General features: G+C 39.2%; 1 non-coding gene across 1 annotated transcript; it reads right to left on the bottom strand.

Annotated features, from left to right (window-relative positions):
* Positions 1–2,060: 2,060 nt before the first annotated feature.
* LOC114111061 (U6 spliceosomal RNA) lies at positions 2,061–2,167 on the bottom strand. The gene has a single exon (XR_003587189.1). It is a non-coding gene; the product is annotated as a U6 spliceosomal RNA (small nuclear RNA).
* Between the last annotated feature and the right edge of the window lie 4,877 nt (positions 2,168–7,044).

The raw sequence follows: 7,044 nt of genomic DNA, 5'->3' as shown, positions 1-7,044 counted from the left end.
CTGTGCTCTGCAGTGATAGAAGCCATTGCAGTGAGAAGCCCACATGCTAGAGAGTAGCCCCCTCTCACTATGACTAGAGGAAGCCTGCACACAGCAACAAAGTCCCAGCATAGCCAAAAATGAACAAACAGAATTTAAAACCTCAAGTAAATAGAGTTCAGGATTTGTTTGTAGTTCCTTTTGTAGCTTCAGCTTGAGGGTGTATAGTCAAAATGTTGTTGTATTAGTCAGGTTCTTTAGAAAAATGGAACCAATAGGAGATATTTAATATGTGCACAAAAAAATGAGGAAATGGCTCATGCAGTTATGAAAGTTAAGAAATTCCACTACCTTAATTGCTGTCTGCAAACTGGAGACCCAGAAAAGCCAATGATGTAATTCACTCGAGTCTGAGGGATCAAGAACCAGGGGAGCTAAAGGTTTAAATCCCAGTCCAGGGACTGAGGAAGATGAGATGAGATGTACTAACAAGAAAAAAGGGACTAATACTTCCTTCCTCTACCTTTTGTTCTTTTAAGGCCCTCAAGGGATTGAATGATGTGCACCTGCATTACTGAGTCCACTGATTCAAATGCTAATCTCATTCAGAAACCCTCTTATAAACAAACATACTCAGAAATAAGAAATAATTGTCAAGTTGACAGTGTCATGGTCAGTCAAGTTGACTTGAAAAATTATCACAATCACTATCACAATTGTTTTCTAAAGGAGAGGTCAGCAAACATTTTCTATGAAGGGCCAGATAATTATTTTAAGCATTGTGGACCCCATTGTCTCTGTCCTACTACTCAACTCTGCCATTGTAGCAGGAAATCTGCCATAGACAACATGTAACAAAAACCTTGGAGGGGTTCCCATAAAACTTTACATGCAAAAAGCAGGTGGTTATCTGGATTTGGTCAGGGAGCATAGGTACTTGGATTCTAAAGTTACCTAGAATTTTTTTAAATACGTTTTTTCCCCTTTAAACTGAGGACATATAGTCCCAGTTCCTGCATTCTTTTTTTTTGGGGGGGGTGTCATATTATTTATTTCCAATGGAGTTATATTCTTAATTCTCTTTGCAGTCAATTTTAGAGCTTACTTTCCTAATTCTTGTTGATCTAATTTCATTAATGTTTAGTAGACTTTTTGATATTCTTTCTTCAGAATTTGGTTTTTACACTGGACAAGTTGCTTAATTTATGAGGAATAACTGTATTTTCTAATTTAAAAAATTATAGGAGTAGACAAAGAAATTAAATAAGAAGGTTGCCTTCATACTGTGCTAGGTGCTTTACAGGCAGTGTCTTAGTCAATGCTCATCATAGCATACCACGTTTCATTGGGTCTAAGATCCCATAGATTAGAAGACATACTTTTTCTCATTTCAGAGATGTTAAAATGTTAGAACTGATAAAATGCAACAATATGTAGGTACTATTATTTTTATTATTTTAAGAGTGCATAAATTGAATCAGAAGGGTTAAGTTATTTGCCCAAGAGTACATAGCTAGTAGGTGGCAGATTGAGGAAACACATCCAGATCTTTTCCCCCTGGATGTTGTGTATTCCTCCCTTCTCTTTTCCCTTCTCTTCTTTTCCCTTACTTTTCTTTTTTTAAATATAAATTTATTTATTTTAATTAGAGGTTAATTACTTTACAGTATTGTATTTGTTTTGCCATACATCAACATGAATCTGCCACAGGTATACACGTGTTCCCCATTCTGAACCCTCTTCCTCCCTCCCTCCCCGTACCATCACTCTGGGTTGTCCCAGTGCACCAGCACCAAGCATCCAGTATCATGCATCGAACCTGGACTGGCGATTCATTTCATATATATTATACATGTTTCAATGCCATTCTCCCAAATCATCCCACCCTCTCCCTCTCCCACAGAGTCCAAAAGCCTGTTCTATACATCTGTGTCTCTTTTGCAGTCTCGCATACAGGGTTATTGTTAACATTTTTCTAAATTCCATATATATGCATTAGTATACTGCATTGGTGTTTTTGTTTCTGGCTTACTTCACTCTGTATGATAGGCTCCAGTTTCATCCACCTCATTAGAACTGATAAAAATATGGAACGCTTCATGAATTTGCATGTCATCCTTGCACAGGAGCCATGCTAGTCTTCTCTGTATCGTTCCAATTTTAGTATATGTGCTGCTGAAGCGAGCACTTCCCCTCCTTTTCAAAAATTTAAAAAAAAAATTTCCCTAGGCTTACCACCTTGTCCAAATTTGGCTTATCTGATTTCCTCTACTTATTAACCTGCCTTCTTACTGTCATCTCAGGTTTTTTGAAACCCACCTTCTCAGGAATCTTTGCCTCAAATACTGGGAATGAGTTGGGGATTTCCCATTATCAAGGTCTGTTTGGGATGTGCCACTTATGTGCTTTATTATTTATTTTATATAACACTAAAATTAATCTAATGCTTTGGCCACCCGATGTGAAGAACTGACTCATTTGAAAAGACCCTTATGCTGGGAAAGATTGAAAGCAGGAGGAGAAGGGGACAACAGAGGATAGAGATGGTTGGATGGCATCACCGACTCGAGGGACATGAGTTTGAGCAAGCTGTGAGAGCTGGTGATGGACAGGGAAGCCTGGGATGCTGCAGTCTGTGGGGTCATAAAAAGTCAACATGACTGAGTGACTGAACTGAGTGACTGACTGAAAATTAATTTTAAGTAACTATTATAGGCCATTTGTATGATTAAGACATTGTTAGATATTTTCACAATTTTGTCTAACCAAAAAGGCCCTTTTATATACCTCCTGTCTCAACATAATTTATTTTAGCTTATAAATTTCTAGGGAAACAAAGTTGGCATGGATATACATTCTTTGGGAATAGTATTATTATATGCTTTGAAATGATAAAGGGATGATATGCCTAAGGGATAAATATAGGAAGAGTAATTATAATTGAGTCATATCATGAATGGACCTTTATATTGTCACGTATTCAAATATTCATACTAATAGTATAGCTGCGATGAAAAAATAATAATATAAAATAACAAGTAATGAACATTTATCGAATGTTTCCTACATTTAGGCATGTTTCAATGTTTTATGTGTACTAATACATTTAAGCTTATTTTATTCTTAAATTTCGTAAATAAGTACAATTATTACTCTCATTTTGCAAATAAGGAAAGTGAGACACAGAGAGGATAAATTAACTAAGCACTCATATAAATATTATGAAAGTTTTCAGCTCAGTGATGATACATAGTATATTACAGATATACATAGCTCCCTGTAGAGAAATAGGTCATGAAATGAATTTATTTCCAAGATATTATTTATTCTAAAACCTGCTTCTTGTCTGGGGTCAGACTCTGAAGTTATATTGGAGAGGCTTGAACACGGTCAATGAGTTTCAGAGCATGGAACCAAGGAAGCTCTGAAAAGCAAAGTCCAGGAAGTACTGGAGATATTGAGCCTGCCTCCTTAACATCCATTCCCCCTTCTCTTGGTTACCTGATTTTCATTTGAGTATCTGCTCCTTTGACTCAGCCCGTGTGTTTTTGAGAACTTGGCTTCACTCTTGTCTCTAGGCAAGAGTGTCCGACTCTTTGCAGCCCCATGGACTGGCCAAGACTTTGGTTCAGAGGTAAAATATGGACTGATTTGGACCAAAGATACTGAAAAAGAGATTTTCTGGCAACATCTAAGAAAGAATATCTCTTTAGCTTTCTCATCTTCCAAGCTGTTTTGTTTAGACGAGAAGCCTAGAAGTGCTGCTGTCACACAGCTATTATGAGTGAAGCTGGCCTTAGCATAAAGCTGACATCATGCAAGAGAAAACAAAGAAAGAGAAGAGTTTTTAAGTGTTCTCACCACACCAAAAAACAATAACAAATCCAAAAAGTAACTATGTGAGATGATTGACATGTAAATTAACTTGACTGTGGTAGTCATTTCACAATGAATATGTATATCAAACCATCATGTTGTATACCTTATGTATATATAATTTATCAATTATAACTCAATAAGGCTGGAGAAAAAAGAATGAGGTCATCTTTAAGGCACGGAATCAGGTAACTGAGAATCCTGACCTACCATCAGACTTTGAGTCAATAAACAGTCAGTAAAATCTGTTTTGAAAGCTAATTTAAGTTGGATTTTATGTCACTTGTAATGCATGCCACCTGATACAAAGGGTAAGGAAAGAACTAAAGCTAGAGGATAGGTCAAATTGTACATCAGATTAAGAGAGTTGATCTGAGAAGTGGAGAATAGGAATATGGCACAAGACAGAAACTGGAGACATTAAGATAGATTTAAAAGAATTTAGAATAAATAGGAGGGAGTAGAGCTGGGAGAAATTATTTAAGATGAGGGGTTGTTTTTGCAGGTGGGAGGAAGAAACTAAGTGTATCAAACTGGCTCAGATCTTCTGGGTGCTTGAATTACGTGTAGGCTTGGCTCTGAAGAAGGGATTGTATGTGTGTGCATCCTAGGTCGTTTCAGTTTGTCCGATTCTTTGCAACCCTATGGGCTATAGCCTACCAGGCTCCTCTATACATGGGGATTCGCTAGGCAAGAATACTGGAGTGGGTTGCCATGCCCTCCTCCAAAGGATCTTCCCGACCCAGGGATCAAACCCGCATCTCTTATGTCCCCCTCATTGACAGGGGAGTTCTTTACCACTAGCACCACCAGGGAAGCCTGGAAAAGGGGTCAAGTATCTTCACATCATCACCTTTAGTTGTGAAAACCAGATTTCTTTACAAATGAAGGCAGATCACAAAATGTGAAAGCTGGCTTGTTATTAAAATGTGTTAAGACCTCCACATTCTCCCATGAGAATGAATTACTACAGGAATTGCCTTCAAATCATAAAGAACTGGAGCATCAAACAATATCTATGGAACAGCTATTTTAAAATATTGGGCAATAGATAGTCCAGGGCTGTAAATCATAACAGAAGGTTAACAAATGATGTAAGGTTTGTGATTATATAATTTCCTTCCTGGTGGCAGTTTCCAGGTTACAGGGAGGGAAAACCAAAGCTGAGCCTAGTGATCTTATTGGATTTTAGTGATAGATCAGCTTAAGAAAATCTAGACATCTAGAATTTGTGGGAAGGTATTGGAGAGAAGGAAGCTGCACTGAGAGGGAGCTCCAGAGATCTGCAGAGATGTCCCCTCAAGTCTTTGATTGAGTAATAATCAGTGTTTGCGCAAGTGGAAACTCACTGAGGTGCCCCTGAAAGAAGAATCAGAAAGCAATAAGCAAAACAATTCTTGGACTTCACAAAAAGCTGAGAATAGTTCATGTTCTCACCAGTTTGAGTGGAGAGGACTCTTAACACACATGACATTGAGTAGAGGCCTCAGGAGTGTGTGCATGCTAAGTCATTTAAGTCATGTTCTCTCTTTGTGACCCTATGGACTGTAGCCTGCCCTCCTCTGTCCATGGGATTCTCCAGGCAAGAATACTGAAGTGGGTTGCCATGCCCTCCTTCAGGGGATCTTCTCAATCCAGAGTTTGAACTTGCATCTTTTATGTCTCCTGTATTGGCAGGCATGTACTTTACCACTAGCACCACCTGGGAAGCCCTCCTCAGGAGTGTGAAGCCTTAATATTGAGACTAAATCAGCCCTAGAATAAAGATTTCTCTGAATCATCCATGGGATGCTAAGTTGCTGATATATGGAGACTATTCTCAATAATCACACCACCTCTTTCTTCTTGCTTTCTAAACATTGGGATGGCCAAAAAGTTTGTTTGGATTTTCCGTATGATGTTACAGAAGAACCCAAATGAACTTTTTGGCCAACTCAATATTATTCTGATCAATCTTTTTGTCTCAAAACTTTCCACTTGGCTCCCCAATTTCTGATCCTATTTACATCATTTGAACTTAGTCTCGTAGGTGTTTAACCTTCAGTTCAGTTCAGTTCAGTTGCTCACTCGTGTCCAACTCTTTGCGACACAATGAATCACAACATGCCAGGCCCCCCTGTCCATCACCAACTCCCGGAGTTCACTCAAACTCATGTCCATCAAGTCGGTGAAGACATCCAGCCATCTCATCCTCTGTCGTCCCCTTCTCCTCCTGCCCCCAATCCCTCCCAGCATCAGGGTCTTTTCAAATGAGTCAACTCTTCACATGAGGTGGCCAAAGTACTGGAGTTTCAGCTTCAGCATCATTCCTTCCAAAGAACACCCAGGACCAATCTCCTTTAGAATGGACTGGTTGGATCTCCTTGCAGTCCAAGGGACTCTCAAGAGTCTTCTCTAACACCACAGTTCAAAAGCATCAATTCTTTGGTGCACAGCTTTCTTCACAGTCCAACTCTCACATCCATACATTGACCACTGGAAAAACCTTAGCCTTGACTAGATGGTACCTTTGTTGGCAAAGTACTGTCTCTACTTTTGAATATGCTATCTAGGTTGGTCATAACTTTTCTTCCAAGGAGTAAGCGTCTTTTAATTTCATGGCTGCAATCACCATCTGCAGTGATTTTGGAGCCCCCCAAAATAAAGCCTGACACAGTTTCCACTGTTTCCCCATCTATTTGCCATGAAGTGATGGGACCAGATGCCATGACCTTCGTTTTCTGAATGTTGAGCTTTAAGCCAGCTTTTTCACTCTCCTCTTTCACTTTCATCAAGAGGCTTTTTAGTTCCTCTTCACTTTCTGCCATTAAAGGTGATGTCATCTGCATATCTGAGGTTATTGATATTTCTCCCAGCAATCTTGATTCTAGCTTGTGCTTCTTCCAGGCCAGCATTTCTCATGATGTACTCTGCATGTAAGTTAAATAAGCAGGGTGACAATATACAGCCTTGACGTACTCCTTTCCCAATTTGGAACCAGTCTGTTGTTCCATGTCCAGTTCTAACTGTTGCTTCCTGGCCTGCATACAGGTTTCTCAAGAGGCAGGTCAGGTGGTCTGGTATTCCCATCTCTTTCAGAATTTTCCACAGTTTATTGTGATCCACACAGTCAAAGGCTTTGGCATAGTCAATAAAGCAGAAATAGATGTTTTTCTGGAATTCTCTTGCTTTTTCGATGATCCAGCGGAT

Source organism: Ovis aries, chromosome 1, assembly GCF_016772045.2.
Source record: "Ovis aries strain OAR_USU_Benz2616 breed Rambouillet chromosome 1, ARS-UI_Ramb_v3.0, whole genome shotgun sequence".
Taxonomy (NCBI): Eukaryota; Metazoa; Chordata; class Mammalia; order Artiodactyla; family Bovidae; genus Ovis; species Ovis aries.
The sequence above is the reverse complement of the archived record's forward strand: the minus strand, read 5'-3'. Positions and strand labels throughout refer to the sequence as shown.